The following is a 15,712-nucleotide window of genomic DNA, read 5'->3' on the forward strand; positions in this document are numbered from 1 at the left end:
AGTACCTGAATAATAGGCAAATGACATATCAAAACAGATAGGGATAATAGAAGTAGTATGTATGAAAGAGGTAGATAGTTCTCGTATTAGCGTACTTTCCATATAATGATCCCGAACAACCACCATCAAGGGAGTTTGAACAGGAAGATTTCAGAAAAATGGACTGCAATTGATCATTGGCTGTGATGCGAATGTGCACCATCTGACTTGGAGCAGTACAAACACTAATGCAAGGAATGAATCATTACTACAGTTTATTATGGAATATAATATAGACATACTAAACATAGAAAATAAACCAGCTTCCGTAATTTTACAACAGAAGGGAATAATTAATATAACAGTAGCCATGGCTCACAAAAATAGCATATATAATAGTGTGGGAATGTCGACACGAACTCGACAGACGAATCATAACAGTATAACAATGGTATGGGTTTCAGATCATCGGGGCTAATTTCAGATCATTTAGGCGCATATGGCAATGAAACTTTCGAAAAGAGAATCACTACAATATACTTCGGTTCAGAGCCAGCCGTGGGAGTGCGAAAAAGCATAGTCCGCGACCGGAATAAAAACCTAGATCCGAAGGCAACACAACTCACACTGGCAAAATACACCCGGTTAAATACATGACAAGATGTATATTGAACTAGCCCGTGAATTAAAAGAGCTGAAGTAGTAAGAACCACATTCAGGAATCAGTACAGAAAAATAAAGGGGTTTCCTTAACAGACATGCGCCAATTAAGGGGCACCTGCATACAATGGGTCTGTTTCATGGAGACTTGAGCTGCAGACTCTGTAGTAAAAAATCTGCAACAGTCCAACGTATTTTGTTTGACTGCGAGGCATTAGATCGTACGCAGCAAACAGTTTTTGGAGATAAAAAAGTGATTTCAAATATATATGATACCGATCCACTAGACCTATATAAGTTAGTACAGGGTTTCAGAACTCTGAAATGGGCATTATAAAAGAATGGAAGATGTACAATAAGCCAATTGACTGCAGAACGATCCGTTTATAACACACGTCTTCCAGAATAAACAAAAAGTGTCTTAAAACTTAAAATAATAACATAACAAAACCCAGTAAAGTAGCTGATGTTCTTTATACATAGTTCGAAAAAAATTTCATCAATAGTAACCATTCCAAAGCTTTTATATAGCAGAAAGTCATTATAGAAAAACAACGACTTGTGGTGAAGATAAAAATAATATCCCTTTCAATATCTCTTTAAATTTAGATGAGTTTAACTTTACCTTTATTATTACAAAAAATTTTGGTGATGAACCTAATAGTATTTTTGGAAAAATTTCTAGATAATACAAAATGTTTTGTTTTGAAAACTGTCGACCAAAAATAATTAATTATTGTCTTTCTCATTCAATAAAGCAACTTAGTAGTTATAACCATTCTCAAACCTAATAATATACGAACTAGAATTAACTTGTGCATAAAGACCTATCCCGTCCATAAAGACAATATCAAAAATCTTAGAAAAAAATAATAAAATTAATAAAAATATACTATGAATGCTAGAAGAGAACACCTACTGGTTAACAAGGAGAGTAGATTTCGACAAAAAAAACTACTAATGATATTCTCATTGATTTAGAATTCTTAAAATTTGTTCAAAACAAAACTGTGTTTCCTGTTTGTGTGAGTGATCAGGGATCAATTGAAGTCAACAGGATTAATCCCTTCCATTGTATAGTGCTAGTCTCTTGATGTGAATTACCTTGGGTTAACTTTTACTGAAAACTGGATGCCATAGATTAGATCCTTTATTTTCTGCAAGACGGTGTACGAGCCTTCCTAGTTTCGTTAAAATTTTGTACAAAGTCTTTTCTTACGTGTGTGTGAAATTATCTAACCATACTGGATCACTTCTTTCGAAAGTTTTTTTTTTTTTTTTTTTTATTAAGATTTAAGATTTTTACAATCTGTTTTGCAGTGAAAACAATAAGTAAAATTTTTTGTCTTTACATGACAGAGAGATGTAAGGTCCAGTGACCAAATCATCACGACACAAATTGGCTTTTTACCGGTAGGATGCGCACATACACTGATACGCGAGCACTAAAAGCGGCACTGATCACAATGGCTGGGTGCTGTTGAAGGCGTAACTCCCACTGCTGTAGGCTCTGTCAGGATAGGTGAGGTAGGTCCAAGGGGTCATGTCGCTTCAATCTCTTCGCTTGTTTGTTGTTGAGAAGATTGTGTGCCAGGGTATTAGGATGCACCCGCAACCTGTTTTGATATTGTTCAGAAGTTTTCTTGCACTGTTCAGAGACTGTTAGTACCTGAAGATCTCTATGTATTGCATCATTCTGGATATACCAAGGTGCATTAGCGATTGTTCTCAGAGTTTTGGATTGGAATCTTTGTATTATCATAATATTAGATTTGCTAGCTGAACCCCAGAGCTGTGAGCCATATGTCCAAATGGGTTTTATTATTGTATTGTATATCAGCAGCTTGTTGTCAATTGATAGGTGAGAGTTTTTTCCCAACATCCAGTAAAGTTTTCTGTATAAAATTCCCAATTGAAGCCTTTTCGTCCATATATGTTTGGTCCAAGTTAGACGTTTGTCAAGGTGAATACCTAAGTATTTTACGTCATGCTTTTGGGGCAAAGGATGTCCATTGAGGTTAACTTGTGGACATGTACCTCTTCTTAGAGTGAATGTAATTTGTGTAGATTTTGAGGGGTTTACTCTAATTCTCCAGAGTTTAAGCCATTCATTTGTTTTGTTCAGATGTAGTTGCAGTCTCTCTGATGCTATTATTGGGTTGCTATGAGAGGCCAAGAAAGCAGTATCATCTGCGAATGTTGCAAGCGTTAGGTTATTGCTTATTGGCAAGTCAGCCGTATATATCAGGTACAGAATCGGTCCGAGCACACTACCCTGAGGTACACCAGATAGGATGGGGTAGAGTTTTGTATAGGCTTCACTATATTTTACCAGATATCTCCTTTCTGTAAGGTATGATTGAAGCAGTTTAAAGTAAGGGTAAGGTAAATTTTTCTTCAATTTGTACAGAAGTCCTGTATGCCACACCTTGTCAAAAGCTTGAGAGGCGTCTAAAAAGGCTGCAGTACAATATTGCTTGTTCTCGAGACTACTTCTTATTGTTGTGTATAGTCTGTGAACTTGTTCTATTGTACCATGTTGGTTACGAAAACCGAATTGATGGTCAGGTATGAGACACTTTTCGTCCAATATTGGTTTGATTTTTCGTAGTAGAAGTTTTTCGAAGACCTTAGAGATGACTGGGAGTAGACTAATCGGTCGGTATGAGTTGACATCTTTTGGATCTTTACCAGGTTTTTGAATGAGTATAATCTGTGCCACTTTCCATTGCAGAGGGAAGTAATGCAGACTAAGCATAGCATTGAAGATCATAGTGATTATTCTGTAACAGTCATTGGTTAGTTCCTGGAGGATCTTACCCGTTATGAGGTCGAATCCCGGAGCCTTATTGGGTTGTATCTCATTCTTTATTATCTGTTTTACTTCTTTAATATTAAACTTGGTGATTGGTAGATCCATTTGATATGGAGCCTCAAGAAAAGAATTAAATGGTTCTTCTTGTTCTAATGGCACTACTCTGTTAAATGGACTAAATACTGTAGAAAGATGTTCAGCGAATGTCTCAGATTTTTCTGTGTCTGTTCTTGCCCATTTACCTTTGACATTTTTTAGAGGAGGTATGGCGTCTTGTGGACCTTTTACCTTTCTCGTCGCCTTCCATAGAGAATAATTGGTGTCTTTGGACGGAGTCAAATTTTCTAAGTAAGTTTGGATCCCCCTGTTTTTCTCTTCTTTTAATAGATTTTTAAGTCTTCTGGTAATTCTGTTTAAATTTTGTTTGTCAATAGGAGCGTGTGTGTTTTGCCACTTTTTCCTAAGTTTTCTTTTCTCATCGATTAGGTTTTTTGCACTTTGCGAACAGTTTATGCTTTCCTTCCATGTTGTTTGTTCAGGAGTAGAAATCCAACCTGCCTTTTGTATGGAGGTAGTAAGTTGTTGTACCGCATTTTCAATTTGTAATTCTGTTTTAAGTGGCAAGTTCGTTGGTATTTGTTCTGCTAGTGCGCTTCGGAATATTTTCCAATTTGTTTGATTATTGGTTAGGACTGGAGGCTTATTTCTGAGTATGATTTTGGAGTCTAGGTCAATTAGAATGGGAGAGTGATCTGAAGAGAGGTCCCAGCATGATTCTATTGCTAAATAGTTAAGAGAGATACCTTTAATCACACAGAAGTCTAAGAGATCTGGTGTTTTATTTGGATCTGTAGGCCAATAAGTTGGTTCTCCTGTAGATATGTGTTGTAGGTTGTGTCCTGTTATTGACTTCAGCAGTTGTCTACCCCTTGTTGTAATTACCCTAGAGCCCCAGTGATGATGTTTACAGTTAAAGTCTCCTCCTGCTATGAATTTGTGTCCAAGAGAACTGAAATAGGTGCTAAAGTTGTTTTCGTTGATTGGTTGACCAGGAGGACAGTAGACCGCAGATAAGGTAAGGTTGCCTAGCCAGTCTTCGATGACAATGCTAGTTGATTGCAGGTACTTTTCGCTGAGCTCATTTAGCTCATGGTGTGTTTTCGAAAGTTGTACCCTAAGCATGCGTGTCAAGCCTACTTTTGGTTTTATACCTTTAAAGCTTCAAACTTTTACGAGCAAACTCATAGACTTTTTCCAAGTTTTCTTTAAAATGTTCAATGTACGTCAGCGATGAACGTTCTTCTTTGCACGTAGGCAATCTTCCGAGGATAACATCTTGAAGAAGCTTAATTTCTTTTCTTATGGTCAATCAATGAAAAATAACCGATTGATTTATGTTCCAAACTTTTATATGCTAATAATATTAAAAGAATTGAAGTATCCCATTTTTTTTTATTATCAACAACAAAAATTGAAAGTAAATTACTATTTAAATGGGAATAGGCCACAATTAATAGTTAAAATACGTTTATTGACGTTTCAATTTCCACTTCGGATTTCCGAAGTGGAAATTGAAACGTCAATAAACGTATTTTAACCTTTAACTGTGGCTTATTCCATTTGAATAGTAATTAATTTAAAAATGCCACAAGAAAATAGCTTCAGAACAATAAAAATTAAAAGATATTGACAAATGGTTCTATTATTTCTTTCGACTATTCCGTCCGATCAAAGATGAAGAAGCGTAGTGCGAGTTTTCTTTTTACCCAAGATTTTTATTAATTCTTGCCTTAATTCTGATTTAAAGTTTGGCCCTTGAATAAAATGTAACTCTAAAGAAACTCCATGTCTTTATACAACATGTGTAATGAATTTTTTTTGCTTTTATAGTCACTTCTTGACCAGGAAGGGATACAATTTCAGGTCATTTGGAAAAATAATCTATTGCGACCAATAAGTATTTGTTTTCTTTCTCTGTGTCATTGAAATTGGACCAATAATATCCACTGCAAGTAGTTCAAGAAGCTCTCCGGAAAGATATTGTGCCATTTTACCAAGACATCTTGTTTTAGGGCCTATTATAACGTTACATAAATCGCATTTCTTGGACCAATATTCTATATCTCGATGACAATATTGATCCTGTAAAATCTGTCTCAAACTCTGGCCAGTGTTCCGTTTATGCCCTCCCAAAAAGCTGCTATGGAGTTCTTGCAACAAATTTTTAATGTGTGATTTTGGTAGTACCACTTGTTGAACTGAACGTAATTTATCGGGGCTTTCCCACTTCTGATATAATAGACTATTGGAAAGATACAGAGATTCCCATTGAGCACAATATGACTTTCCATTTCCACTGTATTCAGTTATTTCCTGCCAAGTAGGTCTTAGTACATGTTCAAGTCATTTTTAGTATAACTTTTAAGTCATTATCTTCTTTTGTTTTTTTTGAGGTTTTCCAGAGAAGTCTGATGATCGTCTTTCTATTCAGCTGTGGTTACTTCTTTGGTTACGATCTCTTTTTCTTCAAGTATTTTACAAGTATTTTACAGTACTGATATTGTCGTTCCAAACATTGTTGCCTTGATAGCATATCTGCATTGTTATAGAAACGCCCTTTTTTAATACTGTATCAAAGTTATACTGTTAAAGTCTCTCTATGCGCCGAGTAACTTGTTCTTTTGGCTCTTGTTAAATTTATTAGCCACTGCAAAGCACTATGTTCAGTTTTAATTATAAAAATTTCTATTCACAAGGAAAGTATAAAAATGTTCTAGGGCTAGCCGTTAGTCGATAAAGGGGGTTAGCAATGTGACCAAAATATTTAATACGTTATCGTTATTATAAAGAGAGTCCAAGAAAACTTCTAATTTTCTTTTTATTTCCTGATTAAGGCCATTTTTAAATAACTGAAATCTTTTCTAGATTAGTGCTAAATAGTACGCTTCTTTTTGTAATAGTAAACATTTCTTAGAATTCAGCTTTAAATGGGCTTTTGTTCAATCTGTTAAATACTGCACTTAAGTTTTTCAGATGCTCATCAAAAGTTTGTGACATAATCATTATATCATTAAGATAATATACTAGACATGTTTTCTAAGTAGGTCTTCTTAAAATCAACTCCATCAGAGGTCTACGTTAAAACGTAGTCAGAGAGTTACAAAGGCTAAATGGTAGAACTTGAAACCTGTAGAGACCTCTGCCAGTTGAAAAATCTGTTTTGTCTTGATCATTAGATATACTTCTCCTTGCCAGTAGCCGCTTTTTAAATTCTAGGGTATAAAACCATTTAGCACCTAATAAAGTGTTTAGTGTATCATCTATTTGTGGCAACAAATATCTGTCTTTTTGTGTAACCTGATTTAATCCTCTGTAGTCTTTACACAAGCGAGTAGATCCATCTTTCTTAGGGTCCCAAAGCTTCTTCGTTTTATTTAACAAATGGTAATCTCCGTGTCGCTTAACGAATTGGTCTTGCATCTTTAGTATAAATTCTATATTAAACTAAACTAGTACCCCCTGTAGACTTTTAGGATTCTAAAATGTTGTAGTTTTTCATTAATGAATTCGTTAATTTTGTTTAATTCTTTAGTTGTTAAGTGATTTTTGGTTAGTTATGTCACGAGGTTAGCGTCCACTGGGTAACTTAAAGCTATAGTTTTTTTCAAATATTTTTTGCACTTGCTGATTTTTTCTATTGGTCTACAGAATGCTATTTACTGTTCTTTCTGCAATTTAAAAGGGTATTTTAGACAAATTAGCAACCTTTACTGGAATAATCTCTTCTACGGTAACGAGACACCTGCTATCACAATTACGTCACTAATGGGTTCCTCGCTTTCCACAACGCCGAAATGTAGACCTTCAGGTTTTTGACTCTGGAGGACTCTTTATAAGGAGTTTCTGTATCGTCACTCACTATAACACTTACTTTAGGTATTGATTCTTTTAAATTTAGGACAACTTCTTAATGTTCAATAAACAAAATTTTTTTTTGAAGATATTTACTAAATTTATCCTGCATAATGCACATCTCAAAAACACATTCATCTTTAATATCAGCTACAAGAAATATATGTTTTATTAAGGTGTTACCAATCTGTATGGTTGCGGTTACCTCTCCGTGAATTGGAGCTGTGTGACCTGAAGTTGTTTTGTGAACCAAGTTTGTTTTAGTTGGCTGTAGTTGTTGTCTTTTTAACATTTAAAACTTTAGTAGAGATTTTACGGATTTTCGATATCGCCTTGAATGTTCTCGAACTACTTCTTCTTTTTCGTCAAGGACTTTTTTATGTGGGCCAAATCTTACGAAACTGTCGTTACAGTATTTTTAAATTTGAATATCTCAAAAACATCGTTTACTTAATCAAAGTCTTACTTAAGTATAAGATGGGACAAAGAAAGATCAATATTTGATTTATTTTACAGAATTTGCGATAAAGATTATTGATTGGAAAATTTGTTTATTTTAAGCAAGTCAACATTTAAGTTATGATGACAGATCATAAACATCACCATCATAAACAGATCATCACAAGATGATTTGAAAAGAAGATCTAATAATGTTAATCACAGCAGCTGTTACACCGACTTGGTTTTATAATAAAAATATTAAAGATAAAGATTATTGATTGGAAAATTTGTTTATTTAAGCAAGTCAAAATTTAAGTTATAAATGACAGTTCAATTAAAATTATTTGAAAAGAAGATCTAATAATGTTAATCACAGCAGCTGTTACACCGACCTTGGTTTTATAATAAAAAACCATTCGTTGGTCCTTATACATGAAAACTTATGTATCTATATATCAGAAAGATAAAAGTAGTTTTTTAATATTAAGTATTACAAAATTATCTAGGGCGCAAACTTCATAAAGCATATTATTATATCGGTGCCAACGTGGGGAAAAGTATTGAAAATCATTGGCTAGCGACCGTCTTTTTGATTAACGCCGTACTATATTTAGCTTTTGTTATTTCATTAGGTATTCATATATGTGGATAAACTTAGTCTTATTATATGAAAATAAATCTTTCCGCATTTCTGCGCTTGAAACAAAATGGTTATATTTTCTGTATTCTATTTATATGTTAATACTTTGGTTTATTTCTTCGTATTTATTTTTGTGTAAAATCAACTAAATTTTTAAAATTAGGATTCTAAAGAAGTAACAAAAAAAAATTTATAGTAATTCTAAGTAATCTGGCAAGTAAAACATTGGTAAGGATTATAAAACTAATACCATTTCGAGTGACATGTGCTAAATCGTTTTAGTATTAAAAAAATATTGCTAAATCTAGAAAACTAATACCATTTCGAGTGACATGTGCTAAATCGTTTTAGTATTAAAAAAATATTGCTAAATCTAGTCCAATATTTTATATTATCTATTTTAGATTTTTAAACCAATTTTAAACCAAGTAAAAATTATTTTATTAAAATTATTAAGAGTTGAAAATAAACTATTAGTATCATTCATTTTAACGATTTTTCTTTAAGTACCAGACATTCGGTTAACTTAAAATATTTTTACCAAATGGTATATAAACCATAAAGCCATATATTCTGATAAATTTAGTTATAAACGTATTTAATTACTATTAATCACAGAGTATCAAACTTAATAATGTCTGAGGATTTTCTAAACTAGAAGGGTGAACCGCAAATATACTCACACCTTGGCTGTCAGAAGCCCTCAAAAAAATTGTTAAAAAATGTTTATTTAATTCATATTTAAATGGAAATAAGCCACAATTAAAGGTTAAAGTACGTTTATTGACGTTTCAATTTCCACTTCGGAAATCGTTCCAAATTTTGAGACGATTTCCGAAGTGGAAATTAAAATGTCAATGAACATACTTTAACCTTTAATTGTGGCGTATTCCCATTTAAATATTAATTACTTTAAAATGCCACAAGAAAACAGCTTCAGAACAATATTAATGTTTATTTATTTTTGTTTATAAATTTTTTATCTTTCATTCTACGATAAAAAGTTATGGTAGTAAAGTTGTAAACAATTTAATTTTCTACATATAATATTTGATAATATTATAGCGTGAAAACTTACTGCAGCCCTTTTCCAAGATCGGGGACAAGAATGGCGACCCCACAAACCTAAACTTAAGCTTATACTAACCTTGTCAACACATCAAAATAATAAAATTGCGTCATCTAATAAATGTACGATAAGGCCTAAAAATGTAACATTTAATAGAATATTTAGAAAAAAGCAATTTTTTCATTACAGCCGAAAAAAATTCATATTTAGCTGTAAAGAAAACCTCAAAATTTAAACCGAATACAGTTTTACATCGTAATAAGGTAAATGTGTAGTAGTAGTTGACATTATAAGAAGAGAAAAAACCATTATTTAGCCTCAAACCGATGTTGTTGAACTTTACTAAAAAATATATGTATATTCAGGTAATCTAATCCTTTCTGAAAATTAACAAATTAATTTTTGGACAATTGTGCCTTCTAAATATTTTTTACAAAAATTGTTGCAAAAGTGTCAGTAGTTGATACAACAAAATGAAAAAAAATTAGTGGTTGACACATCCAAGGTTTAATAATTGACACTCAAATATATTTTGATAACTTTATTAAGAATATGTAATTATACTGCCATCACAAATAATTCATGACCACAACTTCTGCTTCACAATTATTGAGAATTTTTTGTATTACAAATACAAATTTATATTCGGAAATTATGCAAGTACATAATCCCCCTCTATATAATTTATGTGATCAGTATTTTCCTTATCACTGCAATTACCTGTTTCAAAAGATATATCATCCAGACTACTACCAGATTCAACCATGATTCATTATCATCACTTGATGATTCTTCCTTTTTGTTACTAACTTTATTGTTTTTCTTTACTTCCGGTTTCTGTTTTTTTAACAAAGTTTTTTTTTCTCTTTTCTTTTGTCTCTCTTCTGCTCTTTCTTCTTTTGCTTCAAGAAGCTTGACACACACACACGCAGTGATCAACCCTGCCCCTAGGAACATGTGTATACCAATGTAAGAATGGGATCCACATGTCCGAAGATCAAACCGGTCACACCTTGCTAGTCGAAGTGGTACCTATCTGACCCCCAGGCTTTTCCACCACCCTCCTCATCGTGTGACTTACGTGAGGAGGCTTATGATCTGAAATTTACTTAAGATGCCCTGGGTAATAGGACATCCTCGGTTTTTAGTGAATGTGGTTATGCCACCTAACTGTAGGGGTAGCCACATCTAGGCTTTTCTCCCTATTTACTTTACTGACTCAATTGATTTTACTCTAGCTTTACGTCGGAACTTGAGTCCCTAAAAAAAGAAAAAAGAGCGTGTGTTCGACCATAGAGCCATCAGCCTGAGCTGATGACTCTATGTCCGGAAAAGAGTGTGTGCTCGGTCACTCAGCCGCCGATTTGGCAAAATAAATTTTGTTCTCCTCGCCGGCTGAGCACCCGAGAGGGGTCCGGCCACCAAGCCCATGCATGCCGCACATGACCTCAGTGCTCGGATTTCGCAAGTAGATCTTTCATTTCGATCTGCCTTAAGGGCCTAGTCCGCGAGCGGTATATAGAAGTCTATATTTGCTATATAAGGTAAATTAACGTTAAACGGTTTAATGAGAAGTATGAATGTATCAATATGAAATTTACGTATTTAATCAGAAAACACATTTTTTTTTTTTGTGGACTTCCTTGTGGCGTCGGGACTATAAAATGCCTGGGCAACAATTCTTTCCTTTTTCCTTAATCCTATTTGTGTGCGTGTATTGGGGTGTGCATTCCAAGTGTATAATGCTCTCACACACCCCGGTGTATATTGGACTTATCAAGAAGCTTGATTTTCTTATTTTCATTGATAAGTAGTTTTGAACTAGCCACAGAAGAAACTTTTTCACTCTTCTTTTTTTTACTGAGGATACTCTGGGTTCAGGCCAAAACAGTATTCATTTGAAAGGAGAGGGTACAATTTCATTTGATGTAGAAGGTGTAGGTAATTTTTCAATTGCTGAAGACGGACTTGTGATTGAGTTGATGAAGAAGCACAAGTGTCTTAAATAATAGCAAAATTTGATCAGATAAAAGGCATATATCGAGCACAGTTTAATTAAATCTTGCCCAAGTACTTTCGATCCCTAGATCATCTTCAGGGGCATCTGAAATAAGCCAAGAAACGTTTTTTTATAACCAAAGAAATTGATTAACTTCGATAAAAACTCGAAGTTTTATGGTTGAAAAAAGGTTTTTTATATGATTAACGTTTATAGACTTACTTCGTCAATTGTGGCCTATCCGGCAAGAACAAGATGTCATAACATATAATTGTACATTACACTACACTACAAATAGACAAACAAACACTTTAAAATAATCAAGGAAGGCTACATTGCTTGAAGAAGTCGGAGACAGAATGGCTCCTGATCTAACGGAAATGTTGGGGTGACATGTGACAAATGACAACTTGGATGAGCAGTCACAATCATAGATATGTGATCTGCACCTTTTACAATTCTATGAAACTAAGTATTGACCAAAAGTCCAACTGACACTACTATAGGAGGTCACTGATGAAATATAAAATTATATAGAATATTTTTAAGTAGATTGAATAATCCAGATCTCACACTCAAACATGTCTGTAATAATTAAGGTGTTAGTTTGAGAGCAACTGAAATAGACGAAAAGTAAGAATGCAAGAAGCGGACTAAACAATATGTTAAACAGTGGGTGGTTGACTACAATTAAAATGGTCTACCAAGCACTATCTGTATATAGAAAGGAAGAGATCTGACTATGTAATTAAAATACTAATAATTGAAATCAAATGGAAGCAAAATATATAAATGGGGTGTAATCCAAGTAGTTCAGTTGAACCCACAGTCAATGGTATAACTATAAAATTACTATGGATGTGCTCAGTGCAGGAAGTCTAAACAGTCGAGCTGGGTCCCCCACGAGGTGAAGCTGTAATAAAGTTTTTAAAAATAGTGTTTAAATTTAGTACAATTTAAATTAATTTGAGTATTAAGACAGTGAGAGTTTTTCATTCGTTTCCCTTGTAATTTCCAAATCTTCCAATAAATCCACTCCATATAGTTTTTCTTTCTACTAATGTCATGTAAGATAGATGAACCAGTGTTGATGTTAAAATTGTGTTTACTGGATAATAAGTGTTGACCAAAACTTGAAGAGTTTGGTCTTTTCAAATGTTCTGAAACTCTAGTGGATAACTTTCTAATGGTTCTACCTACATAAGAGGCATCACAATCATCACATTTTAATTTGTAAATACCACTTTTGTCAAGTGTGTTCATCCTATCTTTGGTGTTGATTAAGAAGGAACCTAAGGTGTTGTGTGACTTGAAGGAAATTTTGATGTTATCGATTGTAGAAGTAAAAAGTTTAGATATTTTATTGGAAATGCTGCTAATGTAGGTGAAGGAGAAATATCTGGTGTTATTTGAAGCAGTAGGTTGAAGAAAACATTGTGATGAATATGCAAGCTTTTCTGCAATTTTTAGTTTAGCTCTATTTAGAAGCTTATAGATAATGTTAGGATCATAACCATTATTGAAAGCAATTTGTTTAAGAGTGTTAAGTTCTGAATTAAAATTATCATTAGAAAGTGGAAATTTGAGTAACCTATGAATGTAACTGTTGAAAGCAGCCATTTTATGTTGGGTTGGATGATTAGATGTATCATGTATAACATGATCTGTTTGGGTAGGTTTTCTGTAAATATTGTACTCTAAAGAATCTTTATTACGGAAATAGTCATATCCAAGAAGTTCAACTTTTTATCAGATTCTGGTTCCAGAGTAAAAGAGATGTTGGGATGGAGGTTATTAAGATCATCCAGAATCTGTAAAGGCATCATCTTGGGTTCCCTGTATGAGAGCTATACAATCATCAACATACCTTGACCAAAAAACTATTTTGTTGTTGTTGTTAACAAACTTCTGTTCTAAGCTGTCTAAGAAAATGTCAGCCAGAAAAGGTGATAGTGGAGATCCCATTGCTAAACCTGTTGGTTGTTTGTATATTTTTTGATTGAATTGAAAGAAGTCTGATCCAGACAGAATTTAAGTATAGTTAAGATAGCATCTTTGTCTTTTGCTGATATGTTGCAATTGTCTAGAAGATTGTGTACTAAGGTAATGTTTCATCTCTTGTACAGAAGTAAACAGATTGGAAACATCAAAGAAACTAAATAAAAACCCTCTTCTATCCTAATGTTATTTAACCGTTCTGTTAGATCTAAAGAATTTTTGATGGAGAACTTAGGTTTAAAATTAGTGATAGACTGAATTGTGTTGTAAATAAACTCTGATAAAATAGAAACTGGAGGTATTACAAAAACAATGTAAGTACAAACGCAATTTTCATAGAAATCACCATAATTTTTAAAAAACAAAAGGATTTGCTAAAATCAATTAATCAAAAAATTGATAGAGATTCTCTTGTACTCAGCAAGGCTGATAAGGGTAATTGTGTTGTAATCTTAAGAACAAACTCAATACATAGAGAAAGTAGAATCTTTTCTTTCAGATAACAGTTTTGTAGTTTTGGAAAAAATCCACTTAACACCTTTATTAATAAAACAAAAGCAATGGTCAAATTGTTTAATGATACTATTACTAAATATAACAACAGAAAGTTAATTGTATCTAATCCTATAACACCTAGGTTATATGGACTTCCTAAAATCCATAACACAATTGTCCCCATAAGGCCGTAGTAAGTTTTTGTAATACTCCAGTTTCTATTTTATCAGAGTTTATTTACAACACAATCAGTCTATCACTAATTTTAAACCTAAGTTCTCCATCAAAAATTCTTTAGATCATAATAGAACGGTTAATAACATTAGGATAGAAGAGGGTTTTATTTAGTTTCTTTTGATGTTTCCAATCTGTTTACTTCTGTACCAAGAGATGAAACATTACCTTAGTACACAATCTTCTAGACAATTGCAACATATCAGCAAAAGACAAAGATGCTATCTTAACTATACTTAAATTCTGTCTGGATCAGGACTTCTTTCAATTCAATCAAAAAATATACAAACAACCACAGGTTTAGCAAAGGGATCTCCACTATCACCTTTTCTGGCTGACATTTTCTTAGACAGCTTAGAACAGAAGTTTGTTAACAACAACAACAAAATAGTTTTTTGGTCAAGGTATGTTGATGATTGTATAGCTCTCATACAGGGGAACCCAAGATGATGCTTTACAGATTCTGGATGATCTTAATAACCTCCATCCCAACATCTCTTTTACTCTGGAACCAGAATCTGATAAAAAGTTGAACTTCTTGGATATGACTATTTCCGTAATAAAGATTCTTTAGAGTACAATATTTACAGAAAACCTACCCAAACAGATCATGTTATACATGATACATCTAATCATCCAACCCAACATAAAATGGCTGCTTTCAACAGTTACATTCATAGGTTACTCAAATTTCCACTTTCTAATGATAATTTTAATTCAGAACTTAACACTCTTAAACAAATTGCTTTCAATAATGGTTATGATCCTAACATTATCTATAAGCTTCTAAATAGAGCTAAACTAAAAATTGCAGAAAAGCTTGCATATTCATCACAATGTGTTTCTTCAACCTACTGCTTCAAATAACACCAGATATTTCTCCTTCACCTACATTAGCAGCCATTTCCAATAAAATATCTAAACTTTTTACTTCTACAATCGATAACATCAAAATTTCCTTCAAGTCACACAACACCTTAGGTTCCTTCTTAATCAACACCAAAGATAGGATGAACACACTTGACAAAAGTGGTTATTTACAAATTAAAATGTGATGATTGTGATGCCTCTTATGTAGGTAGAACATTAGAAAGTTATCCACTAGAGTTTTCAGAACATTTGAAAAGACCAAACTCTTTCAAGTTTTGGTCAACACTTATTATCCAGTAAACACAATTTTAACATCAACACTGGTTCATCTATCTTACATGACATTAGTAGAAAGAAAAACTATATGGAGTTGGATTTATTGGAAGATTTGGAAATTACAAGGGAAACGAATGAAAACTCTCACTGTCTTAATACTCAAATTAATTTAAATTGTACTAAATTTAAACCTATTTTTAAAAACTTTATTACAGCTTCACCTCGTTGGGGGACCCAGCTCGACTGTTAGACTTCCTGCACTGAGCACATCCATAGTAATTTTATAGTTATACCATTGACTGTGGGTTCAACTGAACTACTTGG

The sequence above is a fragment of the Diabrotica undecimpunctata genome, chromosome 6 (genome assembly GCF_040954645.1).
Source record: "Diabrotica undecimpunctata isolate CICGRU chromosome 6, icDiaUnde3, whole genome shotgun sequence".
In the NCBI taxonomy this organism is placed as follows: domain Eukaryota; kingdom Metazoa; phylum Arthropoda; class Insecta; order Coleoptera; family Chrysomelidae; genus Diabrotica; species Diabrotica undecimpunctata.